Source organism: Larus michahellis, chromosome 20 (genome assembly GCF_964199755.1).
Source record: "Larus michahellis chromosome 20, bLarMic1.1, whole genome shotgun sequence".
In the NCBI taxonomy this organism is placed as follows: domain Eukaryota; kingdom Metazoa; phylum Chordata; class Aves; order Charadriiformes; family Laridae; genus Larus; species Larus michahellis.
Genome location: NC_133915.1, coordinates 4168449 through 4190526, shown reverse-complemented (window position 1 = coordinate 4190526; position 22078 = coordinate 4168449). Strand labels below are relative to the sequence as shown.

The 22078-nt window shown below is 43.0% G+C and overlaps 1 protein-coding gene across 14 annotated transcripts in view; it reads left to right on the top strand.

The window, feature by feature from the left end:
- Window positions 1-22078, top strand: part of LRRTM4 (leucine rich repeat transmembrane neuronal 4) — a 488683-nt gene that overhangs the window by 319121 nt on the left and 147484 nt on the right. The window lies entirely within an intron of this gene.

Below are 22078 nucleotides of genomic sequence, written 5' to 3'. Positions count from 1 at the left end.
TATTCATATTAATTTGCACTGAGACTAATTGGCTATGAAGACTTGATCCTTGTAACGCACTTGAGGACTCTTCTCTCGATTCTAAAAATGCTTCTGTGTAAAGTTGATCAGTATTAAGGCAAACGTGTTCTGAGGGCCAGCTCCACCACGTTGTACATTAATTCCTCTGGGAAAACAAGTAACTATCACAAATCTGGCCATTTTCCTGTCAGGATGGCAGAGACCGTTCTTTGATTATTTTTTTTTTTCTTTTTCTTTTTTCTTTCCTTTTTTCCCCCTTCTTTTACGCAGTGCAGTATGTGTTCTACAGACACGGAAGAACTGCCTCACAGAACTTACTTTCGAAATATATTACCGAGGCAATAGATAGATTCTAATAAGAACGTAAGTCAGAGCATTTGTGTTACCGGTATTAGAGGGAGACAGAGCTACCCATCTTGGCTACTGTTGAAATAGTTTAATATCTGCTGGAAGAAGTTCAGAGATTACTCTGATGGGAAATACAAGGAGCTGTATAGACGTTAAACACTTAAGCATGTGAGTTATTCTCACTGATGCTGTGCGCTAGAAAATACAATAGCGGTGAGCGTATCACTTTGCAACAGACCATAAAAAGAAAAGCGAGTTTGCTTTCTTTCTAATACACTGTGAATCTGAAGGCGATTACTGCAAAGTGTGAAGTTTTCCTTGAAATAGTTGAACGTAAGACCAGCCTGGGTTTCACTTGGGCAGTAATGGGAACATGTTGTCGGGGAGCCTGTCCTGTGCAGACGGGAACAGACGCCCGACCTCGTTTGAGAAGTCGTGACAGTGATGGGAAGAGAATGAAATTAAAAAGCTCAACGTGACTAGGTCGCATATTCATCATTAGTTTTATAAGTGGCGAAACAGGGTGCTTCGAGAATAATTAAGCACCTTAATACATACCATAGAATAAAAGGAAAATGTTGGTTCCCGTCCCAGTGCTCTGTGCCATCTCTTTTTGGGGAGGGCGCGAGTTGAGCGTGAGGTAGAAGGGCCTTCCTGGATCTCCGCAAAAACAACAACGTCCTTCCTTATGTGATGGAAACAAGCGGTGCTGCTTGCAACGGGTTTATCTGCAGATTTCAGAGCACTTGATCGGAATAATTATTAGTGATGCTCAGTCTCAGAGCACTTTGGAGAGAAGAATTAGATATTTTTCTTGTTTTATGAAGAGTCCAAGACACAGAAAGGTTATGGCCAAAATTTGATCGCTGCCCTCTTACAGCTAGAAACACAACCAGAATATTTAAAGATTTAGTTTCTGCTTATTGCACTTAAGGAAATGACTGGAAGTAAAAACATCGGTTACCTTTTGGAGCTCTTTTCAAAATCTAACCGTTGTGTGCAGGTATTTAAACAGGGACCAGTGGTCACTTTTGCATGTTGAATATTTGAAAATACAGTTCTTGAGGTTGCCGAGAAGCTCTCCCAGATAATTTCAAAGGTGACAAAGATTGTCACTGTTCCAGGTCAGACCAAACAGATCCAGTAAACACACAGGTGTTACCAGTTAGCTCTATGGCCAGTTAATTATCCGGTACAGTGCTTAATTTTGTGTATGTGGGGTTGGTTTTAAGACCAGTTCTACCCTTGGGCTAGGTGGGTGCAGACAGAGGATGAATAGAGCAGAAATCAACCCACTGGGTTTTGGGTGTTTATGCCGTGGCTGTTTGTCTCCTTACACCTTCGTACATCTATGGGTGACAGTGTCTTCAGGTGCGTCAGGAGCAATGTGGCTGGTCCCAAAGGAGGACAATTGCTAACTTAATTCCAAAGGCTTCTGGAAAATGTCTGTATATTGAAACCTTAATGGAAAATTTGTTGTGAACTTCTTGGAAAGTCAGTGAGGAGACGTAAGTGAACAGATCTACTGACTGGAAATCTTAGATAGTGCTCTCTTATTAATAACTCCCATATTAATAACACCTGTCTTCTGAGATTTATACCCGTACTGCCTCAGTGTTCCTGTGATCTTACATTGTTTGTGGTATTCAGTGCTCACTTCTACGGATCTGATCCAAGACCCCAAAGTCATGGTCCAAGAGCCTGAAGTCAGTCCTCTCTTGGATTTGTTTGGGCAAGAATCCATTCCAGGTAGTGCTAGGCGATTAAGTGAGGCATCTTAATATCACTCCCGTAAATATGGTGTACCGTTAGAAGAGATACCCATTCCTCTAGTGGAAACACAGATTTTTAGCAATTGCTGAACTGTTCTCTGGAGCTAAAGGGCCTGGAGTAATGCACTCCTGGTGCGTGTGCCTTCAGCTTTGCTCAGCATGGAACTGGAGTCGTATCCGGACTCAAGTTCTGCTGATCCTGTTCATTAGTTTGCAGAGGCTCTGGGTCAAGACCGTTTGATGTATATGTGGTAATACAATGATAATTTGTACTCATGGTAATTCTGGTAATAAAAATGTAGTGATTAAAATACCTAAACCAAAACAAGGTTCTTGGGACATAATGATAATCAGCATTGGCTTATCAAGTGCGATGCCGGTTGCGTAAAATCCGCTAGCAAAAATAACAGCCAAATGTACGCTGAAGCTAAGCAGTAAGCTGCTCACTTATTATAGAACCATTAGTCATTTCATCACACCTCCAACCTTTCTTTTTTGTTCTTTTAATTTCTTCTGCATAGACTTATTTTTAGAGGAACTTGCTGCACTTGGATTCATGCACAGCAACACAGCCTAAAATATCATCCTTTGAATTAATTCTATTTTTTTCCTTCTACATCAAAACAACTAAAATTATACTGCATGGCCTATCCCAAGCATTACTTCTACCCACCCTCTGCTTTTTATGTATGAAAAATATATGCAGTCAATGTGCAGTGGCTTGACTGGGCTAATTCTAGTTAATGGTGTTGAAAAATACTTTGTAGCTCTCATTTATACTGTGCTTTCAAGTTTTAGAACAATTCCTCTGGATGAACTGCTGGAGACGTGAGGAGGATCTGAAGAGGTTCAGTTCCCTGAGACTGGCAGGGATCCCTTCTGGTGGCTCCAGCAGTCGGGCAGATCTTTGTGTACCAACGCGTGGGGGGTTTCGTGGACCCGTTGAGTATTCTTCGCTTACGCGGCCCTTTGGAAACTATCTTGAGTTCCTTAAAGTTGAAATATGTAATTAGATGTGGTGCTAAATCAGTTATTAGTCAAGCAAATTATGCTTAAGTTCTAACCTATGAAACGCAAAGAACACAAGCAATAGGACAAGAGTAGCAGCATATGGTTTTCAGCAGTGAAATATTAATTGACATAGCTCTTAATATTAATTTAGATTACAGTAGTGTTCAGTTTCCAGCTGATCTGACTGCAGTCTCTTGAGCACTGTGCAAATATGAAAGGACAGTCTTATTTTTTTTTCTGAAGTAATTTGTATGCTGAAAACACTTTGTGCTCCCAACCTGGTAACAGCAAAACAAAGTACTTAACCTCGAATATTTCTGAAAGAACATCTTTACAAGAGACACTCTTTGTCCTGGGAGCATTTTTCTTAGGCGTATCATCTCACTTTTGCACTTATATATAAAACTATAACAAATCTTTTGTCCAACGTTTTTCTAGCCGCCGCTGCAACATAAACCATATACTTTGAGGCAGTCAAGTGCACTGTGTAGCAACAGCGGGATTCTCAGATGTTGAAAAGCATCCAGATAGTCACCAAATGGGGATTATTGGTTATCCATCACCTCTGACATCACCTGAGTTCCTGCAGTCTGTAGTATGTCTCTCTTTGTATGTCATAACAGGCTAAAACTAGTTTCCTGCTCAGATCACAGCTTCGCTTTTAGAAGTTGTCCAGGTGAACTTATGGCCTGATCTGAGGAAATTCTCTTTGTTGCCTCCTCACATGCACCTTCCTCTCCCCAGTTCTGTGCAGGATCATTTTTCTTTGTCATAGTCTGTTGTGCCATATTAGAGTTTTCCCCTATCATTGGTTCTACAGGTTCAGTAATCCGTCATTTCTTTGTCTCTGAGTTTAATCATTGATCGTTTAATACCTTGCTTGGCCAGCTGTCACTATCCTGCTTTTCCATCCTTCATTCTTGACTGATTGGATTGACCTTGATAAGCCTCATGCATTTGAGGTAGATGATGACAACAAGGCAAGCGGCAGCAAGAACGTTTGCACTGAAAGATTTGTTGGGCGCTCATTGAGCAAGATCACGGGGTCGTTCCAAGAGGGGATCTTACAAAGAGATCTGCTGATCAAAATCTCCGGTCAGTAAGCAGTCATCTCTTGGTTTTTATTTTAAGAAGTAGCCACCATCTCCAGCTGCCCACAAGCCAGCTTTGAAAATCCAGCATCTCCTCCGCCTCTCCTGTGGATGTTCAGTTGGCAGTTGACAATTCTGATGATTTGCTCCTGCCTCTCCCTCCTCCATGTCCTATGTACCATCCCCGTGTATTTAAATTGAGTATTTATGTCCCTGCGTGCACCCACTCTCAAGTAATTAATACCTGCAGAAAAAATTACTTAGGTATCCATCTAACTGCTGATTGTTGCAAGTTTCAAGAGCACATCCTCGAGAGTGCGCGGTGTACGCCTGACCAGTTTCTACCTGTAGATTATTCCAAATGGCTACTCACTGAGAGGTTTGCAAATGCTGACGACACTGGGCACGCTGAGATGATGAGGGTGCATCTTGCAATAGTGAAAGCCTTCCTTTGGCAGTAAGGTTTGTTGCTTAGGCCAATGGTCTGAGGCAGGATTCACGTCCCCCACTTCCTTCCCCCCTTGGTTTTTCCCCTTGCAGAGCTCAGAGTGGGCTCTGCGTGTCTGTGTCTATTGGGATGGCTGTGGTGGTTCTCCTAGGGAGTTGCTCTGGTATTGCGCAGTGGCTGTATATGTTTACTGTATGTGTTTGCTCAAGAGAAGTTGATTTATATCCTTTGTTTATCTATTTATCTTCCTTTTTCAGCTACATAATAATTTCAGCAGGTACTGTAAAGTGCAATCAACTAACACCTGTGAAAACAGGAGATACCCAAACGGAGAGATACTCTGGAAGAGATGGTGGTGGTTGCTCTTAATTTCCTACTGAGGTGTCTCGTTGCTGTAAGATTCTGTACGCACGTGGAATGCTGTGCAAGGCTCTGGTCCCGGTTTGTAACAGTAAAAGCAGGTCACTGTCATAGATAGAAGCCAAAGACCATTGGAAAAGTTTTTCGGTGTCGAAAGAAGCAAACAGGCTCACCACAATATTCATGAAAGTGGTGAAGCAGGGTATTTGCCTGACTGTCCCTGGCATCCCCCTGTGCTGCTGCCTGCGCTGGCTTGAGGCTCGGGGAGTTACAGCTGAAGCAAAACACGGCCAAGTGATAAAAACCTGAGACTTCAAGTAAAGCCAGTTTGCTTACGTTCAGTATCAAAATCAACCAGGCCCAATTTGCTGCAGCTGATAGCTGAATTGCACACATGGAACTTCCTCAGTGAATTAAGGACTGGTAGTTAGTGGAGCATGACCGTACTTCTCACGCTGATCAGCTCTCCACCGGCAAGCCCTGCTACCTGCTATCAGAAACGGCCGGGAAAGACCCATTAATCACGGAGTGTTCTAACAGCCTGTTTATGCCCACTGCTAAATAGAGGCAGGAGCCCTCTGTTCCACTACATGCTTTACTTGTCAACGGAAAACACGTGCCGCAAATCAGGACTCTGTCTCCTGGTGGGCAGGGAGAGGCGGCCGCGCTAAACCTCCTTCAGAGTTCCTCAAGCTGTTTATTTGTAGAATTGTAGAATGGTTCGGGTTAGAAGGGACCTTAAAGATCATCTAGTTCCAACCCATTCATCCAAGTCCATTCATGGATGCACTTTTCTTACCTTTCATGTCATGAATCATAGAATCACAGGATGTGTTGGGTTGGAAGGGACCTCTAAAGGCCATCTAGTGCAACCCCCCTGCAGTCAGCAGGGACATCCACAACTAGATCAGGTCGCTCAGAGCCTCATCCAGCCTGGCCTTGAATGTCTCCAGGGCTGGGGCCTCCACCCCCTCTCTGGGCAACCTGGGCCAGTGTCTCACCACCCTCAGTGGAAAGAACTTCTTCCCAATGGCTCATCTAAACCTGCCCTGCTCTAGTTTAAACCGTTGCCCCTCGGCCTATCGCTCCATGCCCTTGCCAACAGCCCCTCCCCAGCTTTCCTGTAGGCCCCCTTTAGGGACTGGAAGGGGCTCTAAGGTCTCCCCGGAGCCTTCTCTTCTCCAGGCTGAACCCTCCCAACTCTCTCAGCCTGTCTTCAACGTTTCCTGTGTGCTCATTATTGCAGTAGGGAAATAAGCCTGAATCGGTCTTAAATATAGCGCAGTTGTGCAGAATCTTTACAAAGGCAGTGGTTTATTTTCCTTATAAATCCCTGGGCTAAAAAGTAGAACTGCACCCAACGTAGAGCGCTTCTGTGGCTTCCAGCTAAATAACTGGATGGAGAAAGCACCCGAGCTTGTAAGCCCGTTCCACCCTGCGTGTAGAAAACTGTCACCTGTGAATACCTGCTGTCTGTGCTAATGAGGAATGTGAAGGAGTAGGTAGAGCGATCTGTCTGTGCTCTTTCTCTGGCACAACTGAGGCATGAGCCAGACAGTTCTGGGCTCCATTTCCATTCCCCTTTGCCAGAATTAGGCTGGAGAGCAATTGACTTCTGGTATAAGCTAACAAAGAAGAATTACCCAAAGATGTCAGTTAGAGAAAGTGCTTCTGAATCTCTCTGTTGTTTCTGACATAATGCATCTTGTACATACCACCTTTTTTTTCTTCTCCACTCGTAACTCCCGGAGACAAAGCCTGGTTCTGTATGGAAGTAGGGTATAGCGTTATTGGCAGTGATGACAGACGCAGTGTTGCCCGGAATCAATGGCAAACGCGATCAGTAGTGAGTGGAGGATGTGCACTGGGCACCATCTTTTTTGATGTTGCAGCGTCAGGAAGCCCACGAATGAATGACTGGGATTCAAGAATCCGGGGTTTCACGTCTGTCTCGTCCACTGACCTGCAGCGAGTAATTACGTTCCTTCAGATATTGGTTTCCCCGCTTGTAAATTGGGCATAATAATAATGATTTTCACCACGAAGCGCTTGAGACCTGCTAATGCGGACTCTGTCTGACAGTGATGTGTGCTCCTTACGACTTGGAACCTGAAAAAAATTCCCCCCCCATCTCCTGGAGGGCAGCGTGTGGGTGGCTTTGGAGCAGGCGGAGCACAAGCAGAGCGGCAGCTGAACTTTAAGAAAAGAGGCATTTCGTCGCCCCGCATGGCAGATGACGGCAGATGCAGGTGGTCAATTAGCTGGATGTGCCAGGGATCAGGAAATCAGACAGATCTGAGGACATGATAAGATGTAATTGTGGTGCGGAGGAAAAAGAGCACACAATTAGAAGTGGATTCTCAAATTAAAGCACAGCATGTGATGTGAAATCCTGTTCATGCTCTAAAAGACTATCATATGCCAGTGGGCTATAGCATGTGTTCTTTTTTATATATTTTTTTCCTTTCCTTTTTTTTCCCCTCTTTCCTAAACCCTGCTGCTTGGTAACGGCAGTATTTTTGGGACTGATTCTTTTGCTAATTGCTAACCAGAAATAGCACCTAAGTTTGGCAGAGCTTTCAGGAGAAGAAGAATGAAAGCTTTTTGGGGGAGAAAATTCAGATACGCGTAAAACTTGCATAAAAACCTGTTTTATTCGTCTCGCTGAAAATTCATCACTCGGCCATATGCAGAATGAATGCGGTTATGACAAGTGGGAGAAGGTCCAAAAAAGCTGGACTGCTTTAAAGAGGTTAAAGTTCTGGCTGTTCTCTTTTCGGCATTCAGATTGGAATGGGATTTGCATCTTCCGTGTCCTCTCGGGAAGAGAGGAAGCCTCGGCGTGAGCTTATGGCCATCAGCGCCCTGGTGGCTCATGCCTGGCTGGGCTGTGAGCTCCCAGGGCCAGCGTGTGTCCTGCAGGGCAACGCAGTCCTGCCCTCTTGGGTGATAAAGAATGAAATGAGGGAGAAAAAGAGGGTGGAAGTCTCGGAATCTCTCTCCTCTTCTTAAAAAGTGCTGTGCGGGGTTGTGAGGAACGAGGCAGAGAACTGCTTGGCCCGTACGAGCATCCTTGTTTTATCCAGCAGCTGGAGCGGGTGACTCAGAAAAAGGAATTCTGTGATTTGGGTGGTTTCTGGATCTGCCAAGGGGCTGCAGGTCCGTCAGCTTTTGCTGGGATTTGGGATGCTTCTGGCCTTTAAGTCTTGGTTACAGCATGTCGTGGTTTGGGATGAAATATGGAAGCTGGAGAGCAGCGGCCCCTTCATGAATTGTTGGCCTGCATCTGTTTTGTTCTGTTCCTGTGTGAAAAACAAAAGCAATAAACTATTCAGGGACCAAATTATAGACGTTTTACTGGTACTGGTGAGCATTTACTCATGTGAGTAGCCTCATTGACTTCAGTAGTTAAATGAGCTGCGTCGTTAAGCTTTTAATGCTAATATCCCTCTGTGATGACGGAACTGAGCAGTATCCTTCCCGACGGCACGGCGGTGCGGGTGCGGAGTTTCTTGGAGTATTGAAGTCGGACACAGCGGCACCTGTTGTTCGAAAGCTAATAGAAATACATGCGATTAAATATACAGGCTGTGAGGCTTTTATCTGAGCCCATCACTCAGTAGGGAATGCTATAATTATTTTGTACCGTAGGGTGATATAATATATATCCATTTTTATTTTTTCTGAGTCACATATTTTTTATGGCAAGTGCAGAAAAAGAAACCAGATAATGTACATAAAGGGGAAGCTGGAAATGAACCAGCTTTGAGCCGTAGCATCTGAAGATGTACGTTTAAAGTAAAAGTAGGGACGAAAAAGAATAAATGGAGTTATTTTCGTATAACATTATGTCCGAGAACAAATCAAAAGGCCGCGCTCCTTTCTTGTCCTAATTAACGGCAGATTGGGCCCTTTGATTTCTGCAAACTTTTCTCGCGTTAGATTTTTTTTTCTGAAAGTATTTTTTTTTCATTTCTGACTGGATGATGGCAAGGAAACGGGGATTATACGGAGCATGTCTCTTCGTGTTACTTACCTGTTGGCAGCTAACGGTGCTAATCCACCTCAGCAGGTGCCCTGTATTTCAGGCTGCTTTGAGTGTTACGTTTTCTCGTTCATTTGTTGCTGTTGTTATTAGTTGGACACTTTAAGTCTCCAATCAGAGCATGAGAACTCCTGGAAGTACTTTTTATACGCAAACGAAGAGAGTCCCTGTTTGTGAGGATTTGGAATTGCAGCCAGTCAGGAAATAGCTTGGTTTTTTGGTTTGGTGGTTTTTTGTGTTTTTGTTTTTTTTTTTTTTTTTTTCTTTCTCCAAGAAAAATAATGAGAAAAGCAGGGGAGATTTTTCTGATGTCTACCCTTTATTCCCCACCCTGCATTTACGTCCCTAATCCTCAAAGGGAAAAAAAAAGAAAAAAAGAGGCTTTGTGAAGCAAAGGGAAAAAAACCAAACAACCCAAACCCAAGCAAATCCTGATGGTTTTTTCTACTGCAAAGCAAAGGTAATTATTTTTTATTTTTTAGTGAACTCCTTTCACTTGTGAGGTCTTGATGAAAATTCTCTTGGATTTTTTTTGGTGATTTACGATTTTTAATTAAAAGCTTTTAAGATTTCTATTAATTGACTTTTTTTTTTTTGTATCTGGGAAGGTAAAAAAACAAATCAGACCAAAAAAACCCAGGGAGGGGTTTTTTTTGGTTTGTTTTTTTTTTTTCCTCAGTTCCAGCTCCACATTGCCTGGTTTCCCAAAGCCAGCCTGTGCCACCCTGGTGCTTTCAAAGCTGCTGGGACCAGAAGTGTCCCCTTCAGTACAACGCCGTGCAAGGGCCCCAGCACCCAGCGGTGCCCCATCACTAGAAGGTCCGACGGGGATGCCGTGGTGAGATGCATTTGACCATCTCAACAGTGCTCAAATGGTTGACCGTTTGAAGGACAAGGTCTGTGCAGAGACAAAGTACCTGGGAGTGTTTCTGGTTTTCTGGCCATGTCCCCAGCTGCACCACATCCCATGGTGGTCGTGAGAGCAAACCGGACTGTGTGACCAAATGACAGCCCCCCTGTCACCCCAAAAGGTTCTCTGTGTGGACTCTCAGGAGATTAAATGAACAAAATGTTTATGATACTGCTAGAGTTCCTGGGAAAAGAGCATAACCAAGTGTCACTAAGATTATGCCCAAAAATTCCAAACATCTTCAGGAGATGGTGATTTTTAAAAACCTAGAGATGGGAGAGAGTGAGGTCATCAGGTCCTCCCTCCAGAGGGCCAACAGCCGGATTCTTAACAACACAAACAAACGCTGCACGTTAATTATAAGATTGTCTTCTATACACGTTCTCTGTTAGCTGACTAACTGATATTAGTTTGATTTGAAACATTATGCTGTAGATTAGCCGTTGAAACTTCTGGGGCTTTTCAGCAGATGAAGGTTCCCTCCAATCATCTGGTTCGTAATGTTCTCATTATACGTTCATTGTCCGGCAAATGAGTTATTTGCAAATGTGTGTGTAACTGGGATGAAAAATCGTTGAACCCAGTTCTTGCTGAGAGAAGAGCCCCTTTATATTGCTGTGGTTTGTGGAAGGGCCATCCTGTGGCTAGTGCACTAATTTAAGAGAGTCTCCATGTAAGGGGATTTTGGAATTAGGTTGTATACTTGTCCATCTTTTAATAATTCGCGTAAGCTTGACTCTTAAGTCTTAATTTTTCTTTAAAGATCTACTATAATTGAAAGCTTTGTTCATGTACAAAAAATCAATTTCTCCCAAAAGGCAACTGCCTCTCGAATTAATGTTAGCATTCTGATAATCTTGATTCAGCGTAGCTGCGTTGACTCGCGTGTCCGACTCCCATTGCAGCACGGCTGTGAGTTCGTACAGGAGAGAGAGGGAGTTTTTGTTGGGTCAGTGCAGGGACTCAGTGCAGGGTTCAGCCACTCAGTGCAGGGGACTTCAGTGCCTGAGACTTACTTTAAAAACGCGTTTGGAAGCCCGATGGCTCAACGGCATTGAACACGCTAAAATATTCAGATCACATGCCTGATGGAATTTCTGAAAATACCTGAGTATCTGGACTGTATAATGCAGAGGGCTTCTTATATGTCAAACAGAGGCGTGGGGTGACACGCTACATACACCGAATGAAGGATGAACGGAGCCCCTTGTACTTGGATCTCCTTCCCTTTTTGGGCTGTTGGGGCGGAGGGTTGTCCACATAATATGTTTAGTTAAAATTCCAGAGCTCTCAGTGTTCCTGTCTGCTGGATAGCAGGGGGTAAATGTTGTATGTTATGCTCAGCTGCTGCTGAGGTCTGTGCATAAGGGATGCAATTGTTTATGGTAAATTTTCCCCTTTTAATGAGGACATGCTCTTTAATGAGACAGTGTTTTGGAGAAGGGTTCATTAGTCATTTACTATTCTTGTCGCAGCTCAGAGTTAAGCTGGAATGGTTGGCTTGGCATAAATGCGCACTATTGTGCCTCCGCGGCGGAACGTCTTGGGAGACATTGTGACACAGGGCAGGTAGGTCTGTTGGCTGGGAAGAGAAAGCTAATTCCCCATTGCTGTGGGTATTTCTGCTCGGCAAATTAATAGGGAACTGGTATGCGGGTAGTCATATGTGCATTCATCTTTCATCTAGGTAGTTATGGATTGCAGTTTTAAGAGAGGATTGTCTTGCGCTGGGCTTTGGTCTAGATTAGATGACCTTGCTGGGGTCTCTGGGTCCTTACCCCAATTACTGACTTTAGAGCAAATGGGAAAAATCTATTTGTAGGAGCCATGTGCACACTGGTTTTAATCTAGTTAGCGTGGAGGACAATAGCAGTGAATCCACAGCGATGGGATTTGGGGTGTAAACCAGTAATCTGAGTATCTACCCGCAGCATTACTGTGCTTCCGTATCCTGCAGTTGTGTTGTGAGGATAGGTCCAGTGAAAACTGTGACGTGTTCAGTTACCGTGGTAATGGAAGCTATATAAGTAAATTAGAAGGGTCCTTTGGAGATTGAAAACATGGAAGAAATAGGCTGATCAAAACCACTGTCTTCGTACAGCAACTCTCGGCTTATTGTTTCGAAAGGCTCTGGTATATTGTTCATTTTTTATTATCACGATTATGGTGGCGCTCAAAGGTAGCACCTGATCCTAAGCCCACTGCAGTAGAAGCTCTACAGAGATCAAAGAGATGGCCCTGGCCCCAAAAGCTCGTGGTGGACGTACTTTGTCCACCTCTGCACAAATACCTACTTGACTCAAATTATTCTGCCGGCTTATCGTGCCCATCCAAGCGAGTACGAACAAGCATGTCTACAGAGGAACAAGCTAAGGATAAACCAACGGCTGCCTCAGAGATGTGTGGAAACGCATCGTGGAGGATTTTTCTCATCACTCTTCTGGCAGGTCCCACACAGGAGGGGGAGGAGGTGCCAGTCGGGGAGCCCAGTGTGTTCTCAGTGTCCCCACGTGCTGAGGCGGGTGGAGCAGATCATCATTATGGTGACCTGGGACACAGTGAAGGATGACAAACTTAACAGATTTTTACCCAAATAGAGAATGAGGGAAAGAGAAGAATCATTCAGCTCCTCTGATATGAATCATTAACGTATTGTTTAGACGATTTGAGGTGCCGCACTGAGTAATGAGCAAAGCCCCTCCAAGTTGCTCTGGTGGAGCAGATGCAACAGAACTTACCGTAGCTCTCACCAAAGGGAGTAAATTGCTGTGGGCCGATCTTTTCTGTAGACACAGGAGCTTGCTGGGATGGCCTGGAACCTCACTGGGGCTTTCTAGGTTTTGAAAATGATGTTTTCATTCATTTCTTTTGGGAGCTGTCAGGGCAGGGGAGGAATTCCGGAAAAAACTTGCCCTTTGCTTCACTAAATTTTATTGAAAACAAAACCCAGTACCCTCTAGATTTTTGTTTGTTGATATAATGTGGTGGTGTAAATCAGCAATCCCCACGGAAAAGGGAAGTGCCACAGAATATTTTCAGAAAACCTGAGCATTTTATATGCATCCTGCAGCGTTCATCACTCTCATAACAACTTCATGATTTTTGTAGCCCTTTGTTAATTTGCCTCTTTTAAAGTGCAGATTCCAGTTGCGTTGTTACTTTAAAAGGTACCTTGATACCTAATAATGAAAATACTTTTTCATCTTGCAAATGTTTTAATGACAGAACCTATGACTTAGCGGTTTGCTAAAAGCAATCCTGTGTTCACTGGTGTTGCAAGAGAATAGCAACCTCCACAGCCATGAAATAGGTTTCTATTAAGATATCTGCGTTGTATAGATTGGTGAAATGAGAAAGCTCAACGAGCAAAGAGCTGATTTGAGATGCAAAATTAGAAGCTATTTTCTGGTTCACAGTTGGCGATTGTATCGCTCCGGCTAATGTCGTCCCACATGGGACAGCTTAAAGATTACCATGTGAATGGGCTTGTGCCGGTGTTCATGCATTTGTAAGGAAAAAAATGTTTACCTCTAATACAAAGGTGTTTCTGTGGAGGCGCGTGTTCCTCTTGACTTCCTTTTTGTATGTAGAAAGTAGAAATTGTCATGGAAGGGAAAAAAGCGGCACCGATTTAGAGTTGAGAATATCTTATCTTGCAGGAGGACCCTGACGATTCTGCTGAAAACCGCTGAACTGGCAACCTGAGAGCAGAGTGGATGAAGTATTTGCTACAAATCTGTTTTCTTAACAAATGAATGACATGTGAATGTTTAATGAATAGGTTATAGGTTGTTTCTATTCCTTCGAGATGTTTCACCTTTGAATCAGTTGGGTAAAGCAAACACTTGTGAACTGAGAGTGCTGACACAGCAGTTGAAACGAGGACTTGACTTCCACGCTCTTATCAATGGAAATAGAAACGGTATCTGTTACCTAGGATTTGCGTTGCAGTACTTCAAAGGGTGTTTATTGTTGTGGACTCTACAAGCCTGGAGTAAATGGTATTCCGTGTAAGCAAGAAGCTTACGTACCTTAGTGATGGAAACAAACGTGCGGCAGGAGGAGAGCTAAGAGAGGGAGAGGTGAATTTTCCAGGTCTCAAAGATCATCAGCACTGGAGAAAACAGACCTGTGAAACCTCAGTCTGGTGACCTGTGGACTGGGCACACTGCCTCCAAAATGCAAGGTATTGTACAAAACCTAGTGCTCAGGTAGCCTTGGGGTAAGTGTTACTGCAGCGATAGAAAAATCTGATACGTGTACTTGGGTTTGTGCAAACTGCGCTCCCTTTCTTTCTCTCTTTTCCCAATGTTGTTGCTGTTGTGGCATTATTGACAGAAGCTTCCCAAAAAGTCTGGTTTAGCAGGTGGTATGTGCTGGTGAACATAGGAACGTAGAGGTGAAAGGAGCCGTGGGGTCTTAGAACCCCACCCCATAATTACAAACGGAACGAGTCACAGGACCATCTGCTGCTTCCCTGGGAGCCTGAACTGTAGGTAGAGGTCTGATTAAACCAGTTGATTGTTTTAATAAGATTACAAGTTTGATAAATGCAAGAACATCAATAATGTCAATGTAATGTAATATGATTATGAGCTCAGGGTGCGATGTCAGCCTTGAAGGGAGCAGCTGTTGAGGGCAACTGGTTGACTTTATGCAAGGAGAACAGGAGTCGTCCTGACCTCGCTCATCCGCGCCTCTTAGATGGGCTTCCTAAGTTCTGACCTGTGCTCTGTGCCTACCATATCTTGTTATATCTCCGTTATAATGCGAACACCTGGAACTGCCAGTGCTTTGGAAATCACCGTCCTTTCCAAATAATTTAACACGACAGTGCGCATTGTAAATAAGGTGGGTCATGCAGAAAACTAATTGCATTTCCAGTGGTTTTACGAAACGTTGTAGAGGTGACAGAGATCATACATTAATTGCCACAGTAATCTCACTCCTCTGTGCTAGGTCATTGAGGGAAATCTTAAATTTACTCGTCATTGCAGTCAAATATTGGAATCTAGCTGGCATCCCCCAGCCATCTGGCGTGCTATAAATCTAGCCAGTAACGTGGCTTTCCATCATGAAACTCTAATTATTATCCAAACCTCTATGATGAGGCCTAAACAAATCGCTTCAAGCAGGTACAAATCTCAAGGGAAGGTTAGGCGCAGTATCAAAAGCACACCAGGTCCATTCCTTGGAAAGATAAACAGAACAAAGATATTTTACCCAGCAATAATTTAATCTTCCTTGATTGCTGATTGATTCGATGGACGCCATTAAAAATATGACACATTCACAGCACCTTAGCCTCTCATCAGCCATGTTAATTTGCGCTCTCATGTATTTGAAAGATGTTCTCAAGGTGACTCCATGTAATTTTTTTCTTTTCCTCTTCACAAATTACATCTAGAAGAATGACGGGAGGACTGAAATTCAAAAAGCGCTTAACAGATTGGGATTATTTTCTTTTTAAGCCATAGTAGAGAAATGTTGTTAGGGGAAAAATGAAACGCTTCAAGTTTTAAGAATTTGGACAGGAAAGTACACTTTGATCAGGATTTCGGTTTAACGCTTGAGCTAGAAGAGGTGTCCTTACCAAAATACTAGAGAAACAGTCAGCTCAAGGGGAGCAACTTCCATAAAAATAGTAAAAATACCAATTTGGGGAGCAGAATTAAGTCTGTGTCTTGAGTGTGGATGGTGACACTCAACTAAACAATCAACAGTGTTTTAGTGGTGCAAGTCGAGGCGCATCGAGGGAGTGCAGCATAATGCAGAACAGAAAACCACAACTTTCGGAAGCCATAACATGGCTGTAGCACGGGAGGTGTCAGTAGACAGCACGAAATAGGTAGCGAAGTTTTTGCATTTTGTAGGACTCTCATAACTTGTATCATGTGTCTTCCTCAGGCAACTCCTGACTGGAATATTGTAGCTTGGGGAGGCTGGAAAGTCGTTTTCATTATTTTCTGACTGATGTTTCCGTGCTAAATACATACGTTTTTTGCACAGGTGATACAGTTGTGGAGAACTGCAGCCAGACAGAATTGGTCTGGAATGCAGATATCGGCACAGCATTCAAAATTGTCGAGTTGGAGCACCTGATAGGTGATAGGAAAATAATACCACGTTTTACAGAGGAAGTAATTTGATTTGCTCTGAGGATGCGTGTTTGCCTGGACCAGGAATCGAACACAGCAGAGACCTACACTAGGACTTGAGAAACTCGGTTTCTGTCTTCAGCTTATCAGTATGAGTGAGCCTGATCTCGTTGCAATGTCTCAATTTCCCCGTTTATAAATGGCGATGATGTTACAGAGCTCCTTTGTACAGCGCTTGGAGACGGCCAGACTGATTGAATTGTAAAAATGTCATTATTACCGTTTATTTCCCAAGTTACAAGTGCTTCAGTCACCTGCCAGCACCATTCTTCCTGAAAAGACTTACAGAAATAAGTTATAATTTTCATTCTAACAAAATTCCCGACGTAAATATCACAAGGTCTTTAGTATTTGCCTCTACTTACTAAAAGAGCAAGGTAAATAAAATTAGATTAATAAGTTTTGGTATTGAAAAGGAAACCTTTTCTTTGCTTTTCTTGGTATGCACGATGTATTCGTTACGCCGGAAAGAGGTAATTACTGTTTAATGGCCAGCCCAGGGCACGGCCGGGTGCTGGTGGGGAGCTCTGACCTGTATCGATCAGCAGGTGATTTTAATGTCTGAAGGAGTTTCTTTTTTCTTTCCGTCGTTTCTCTTGTTTCTCAGACATGGGTGTTTTTGAAGCTTTGAAATTCTGAAGCCCGTGCAGCCCGCCAGACTTTCAAGTTCTGACATAAACTAGCAAAGAATTTGGTGGAAGATGCAGGATTTTACCTTTTTGCATCTCCTAAGAATCCATTTTTGAATTTTTTCATCAGAGGTTCTTTAATTTTTGAAAATTCAGTGTCTTTTTTATCTTCTCTTTTTTAATGAGTGATAGATCTAGATCATCCATGGTGGATATAAACAATCTCTACATAATATGCTTTTTGGGCTGTGGGGCTGGAGCTAGGCTTGAACAATGGGTGCATTTTGGGCCAGGACAGGGAAAATAGTGACGACGCGTCAGTCGGGTTCCGGGCACTAAAACTTGAGGGCATCCTCCTGTTTTCCAGCACCGTCTCAACAGGTGTCTTGTGTATCCAGTTCAAAGGATTGTGAATTACACAGTTACTTGTTTCACGACATAAAGTTACATCTTAAAATCACCCTTTCACCGTAACCTACACACTGGATCAGGAAACAGCGTGGTCTTTTACATTGGTTAGAACTCTCGACTTGGAGTTTGCGCAAACAAGTGTCTCATTCTTGTGAACACTTAGCTCCAACCCGGCTAATGAGAAACAAGGGCTTCTCTCCCTGCTGTAAAAAGGAAAACAAAGAACGGGGATTATAGTCTTTGGCCCTCATTCAGGAAGACGTTTCTGATTGTACTCGCCTTAGAGCTTTGGTAAACGTGCTCATAAGTATTCATGTGCGATAGAGCCTGTGAGAATTTGAAGGAGTCTTCGTGGGCAACTTTGATCATCTTCAAACTGTAATATTTTTTTTTTCCCATGCTTCAAGACTCGTGAGAAGTCATGCCGGATTTCTTTTAAAGAAACAAACTGTAGAATCGGGAAAGTCTGGACAAGTTGTAGAGTAACGGACAGATGTTCTGAAACTCCAGAAGTGCAGCTTTATCGAGCTCACAATCGCTGCTGTGTTGTAATGCTTTGAATACTTCCTTTATCTACTCTAGGGCAATGCATGAAGGAAGTCAAGTAAATTAGAGGGTTTCTTCAACCTTTTTTGCCTGGAGAGCCCGTCTGTGGCTCTGCGGTCATTTACACTTCATCTGCGCACTGCCAGTAGTACCAATTTAATCTTGATCAGATGTAGGTAAGGGATTGCATTTCTTTCAAGCGAGAGAAAAAAGTAACGAATGAACTTATTCCAGCCTTGCCAGTGGATGTAGCTGCTGGCTGCAGAAGGATGGGCAGAACCCGATCTGGCCTAAATTCGGAGCAGCACGGGTAGGTAAGACAAACAGGATCCGATCTAGCGTAAAGCCTGTAAGACTCGCGTGGTTAAAACATCAGGTTTTTTGTAATCAAATTATCCTCACAAGACTGAGTTTCTCCCACATCATTGCTTTGCATCATGTGGCCACCGCGGTTTTCATCTGCTTCTAGAAGCCCTACAGCTAGATTTGCTGTATCATTGAGCTGGGACCTCAATGTCAGCCCTTTTTCTTTCTCTACCAAACCACAGATTGTCTCCTACAGGTCCTGTGAAAGCATTTATGCTGCCTGAGACATGATTTTAGCTGGGAGGGAGAGAGGGAGAAGATGTTTGAGATGCAGAAGTTTTAGAATTGTAGGTACGACCTTCCAAAATTTGGTTTTAATTTGCTTATCATATGTTAGTGTATGAGAGGAACATGTTGTGATTCTAAACAGGCTTCGGAAATCTGTTGTAGTTCATGCTGGTCAAACAAATATGCGTGCTTTCAGGACCTAACAATAAAAAACCTCAACAAAGCACTAAGGAAATCTAGTGAATAGTAGAAGGAGAGCAGGAGGTTCGTACCCAGCTCTGCTGCTGATCTGTCATACATGCCTGGAAAAAACCCTTCATAAACGTGTTCATCTGGTTCTTTTTAGATTACAAGCACTCTGGAGTAAAAATTCTCCTTTACTAAAAATTTGCGCGGTAGCTCTCATGATACATGGGCTTTTGCTCTTTAGGTATTAGTATTATTTATAAATAATAAATGAAAATGATGTTTTCTACGGTTTGCATTTGTTTCAATGAATGTTCCTTTTCCCCCTTGTACGACAAGAACAAGTAAATAGCAGTATCTGATTTATATGGCTTCTATGTAACGATACATCTGACATCTCTCTCCGGCAGTTGTATGCAGAGCCTTGGTTTCCCAGCACTGTAAATGAATAATGCCATTCTTTATTAATTATTCCTTAAAATGCAGATGATTTTCAAGGTGCCTCATTGGCTTCTGGCGTTTTATTCCTTTCCTGATTTTTTCCATTGAAGTTTTAACTGTGTTGATCATTCTGGGGATATATGACAGCCTTGCGAAAGTCGCTGGGAAGCAGAAAAATGGATAAGAGGTGTGTTAATAGAGCTTTGAAAGCCAGCACAGAAGTGTTGTAAAGGAAAGCGTGTTGACTAATGAGAAGCGTGTGGATTGATCAGGCAGGAGTTTTAGTTTTTGCCTTGCTCCCTGGCTCCTTGTGTGACCTTGAATAAATAATCTCACGCGTTCACGTCTCGGTAGCTGCATCTTTAAAGCAAGTGTAAATAGAAGGCAGAAAGGGAGTGACAATGTAATTACTGCCAGTAAAACGCATGGCGGTATTGTGGAGAGAGGTGCTGAAGGAACACAAAATACTCGGTGTGTTCCGTCAGTCAGTGAGAAGTTGAAAGGAGTTTGGAAGTGTCCTCCGCGGTGGATTGATCTGCAGGTGACCCTCACGATGCGTGGCACACGTGCGTCCTTTGTAGGTTCTCGAGGCCAAAGCTGAGCCCGTTCAGCTGTAGGAGTTTCCCATGACTCAAAATGGTTCACAAAGCGCTAGAAGGAAACTCAGAGTCTTGAGAGTCTTCCACAGAATACTCCAAATTTTAGCCCAAATCCCACATGAGGCCACTGCCAAAACCCAGTCATTATCAGCAACGTATAGGACAGGGGACTTGCGGGGTGTTTTTACAGTCACTAGAGAAGTGCTGTTCTGAGTAGTAGTAATTTATTAAATCGAGTTATTTCTGCAAACAAACCTGTATTTAGTCTCACTACGCACAGAACATTTTTCCCTCCTGGAGCTGTACCTGTGCCTCTCTTTTTTTCTTTTTTTTTTTTCTTCACTATTTTCACCCTGTGAATGCTCTAGTGCATTAATACATTTAGCGGCTAAATAATATATGTAAAATAAGTAAAGCAAGACAACAATTACCATGATGAAAAGGCAGTAAGAAACCTCTGAGCAGTGAATAACGAGTAAAGTATTCAACATTGAATTAAGTGTTCTGCTTCAGAATTCTGAGTTATTTGAAACTTGGGTAAGACGCTGGTTTTGCATCTGCTGCGTTCCTGTGTCGCTGGTGGTATAAAGCCATCTATGCCCCGGGGTGGTTGTCTCCGGAGTATGGAATTCAAACAGGAGTTTATATTGGGCGCGTGTTTGAAACCTGGTAGAGAAAAAGCTATGAGCATAATCTTACAGTCTTAAAAATTTACTCTTCTTTTTTAATGTTGTCAGAAGGCATGTGTGTATACGAAATTTACAGCTCACTCAAGTTTTCCCTTGACAATTTACAAACTACGTACGCGACGTTTTACCAGTGAGAGTAGCTTACAGGAGCCTGGGGACACATTGAGGAAAATCTGAAGTAACAAGAATTAAATCATGTTCTGACATCATTTATGAACTGCTGGTAGAACGGACGTTGATGTTTCTGAGTTTAGTACTTGTTCATAACCAGTAGATGGAGCTTTTGGTAACAGAGTTTCTAGGTGTTCCTCAATGATGAAGACTTCTTGAAGCACTTTTTAAATAGATAAAAGGATATTAAGTATATACAGCTATAGAGAAGAGAATATTACTTGTAGGACAGGCATCTTCTGCTGAGTCCACCTTATGTTGAGAAGGAACTTCCATGCAGACGTGTTGGTGGAAACACTGAAAAGCGTTTATACCCAAGTTTCTGGGTAGCAAATACACCCGGGGAGTTCGGAAGAGCTGAGCATTCCTGGGAGCTCCTAAGCCGGAGCTTGTACAATGGTCACGTTTCCAGAGAGCATTCCGATAGTTGGAAAATTTGCCAGGCAATTGCAAGGCAATCCGAATTTAAAAACTACTCAGCGTTCAACCACTTGTAGAAAAAACAAACACTGTGATTACATTTTATGGCTTTGTTTAGATGTGGAAACAGGAACTGACTGCTTTTAAAACTCTGCCTATAGTTGTGTGTATAGAGGTCTTTATTGTGAAGTAGCACGTGAAAAGGAAGTTTACACTAAGTTAAATTTCTATCCAGTATAATTCTGTCGGTATCATTAGGTTGGTAAGCCCAAGCCATTGCTTCTATGTGGAATAAATACTTTTTTTAGACATAGTGTATGGCACGGAAGATAGAATTATTTCAGTAGCTCAGTTTCAGTGCAGCATCTGATGACCAGACATTTCTAGCAGTGATCATATCCTGCTTTGCCATGCTTTTTATGACTGTAGAATTTATGATGTTGCATCCTGACAGTGAAACGTTCTTGTGATTACCCACTCATCTTCGACGTAAGCAAATTCCAGAGACTACAAGTGCGTACTTCAGTGGAAGGATTTTTAAGACCATCCGGACCATGCAGATGGCCTTTCTTTGCTAATTTAATTTAACATGTTCTCTAGCCTCAGTCTAACACATCCCTGTTTTTCGAGTTTCTGGGTGGTGGTGAGTGTTGTAGATTCTGCAAACTTTCTGTTTAAAGCAAACCAACAATCCCCATAACAAAACCAGCTTTAAACTAAACGACCTCAAGGTGTAAGCCCTGACCTCCTCTTCTCATGGTTTGACCTGTCTCCAGCCTGTTGAAGCTCAGGAGATGCTTCCCCATTGCTCTGCTCATATAATTGCTTTTTGAATGAATGAATGGCGAATTCTGCTGTTTATAATTCTTTATGGATAGGAATTATGTGATCCATGCATATGATTTTTCTAGACTAAATTGTATCAGCTAGTTTTCTCGTATGTTGTATGACAAACGTGGCTACTGTGACTGCCCAAGTACTGAAGGACACCACCATTTCTGCTGTGCATCCTTTCGAAGGGGGCTAATTTATTACAAGTGAGCGATAAAAGACATCCCCCTGGATTTTATGCTCTGCTTTTTTAGGCTTCAGGACAGATCGTTCAGTTCAGGTCACGGCAGAAGTTCCCATCGGGAGCCGGCGTGTCTTGTTTCTGTTTCAGCTGAAGCCAGTGTCAATGCTGGCACCCGTTCAGGTTAGGATTTGGCTCCTGTGGCTTGGATCGGGG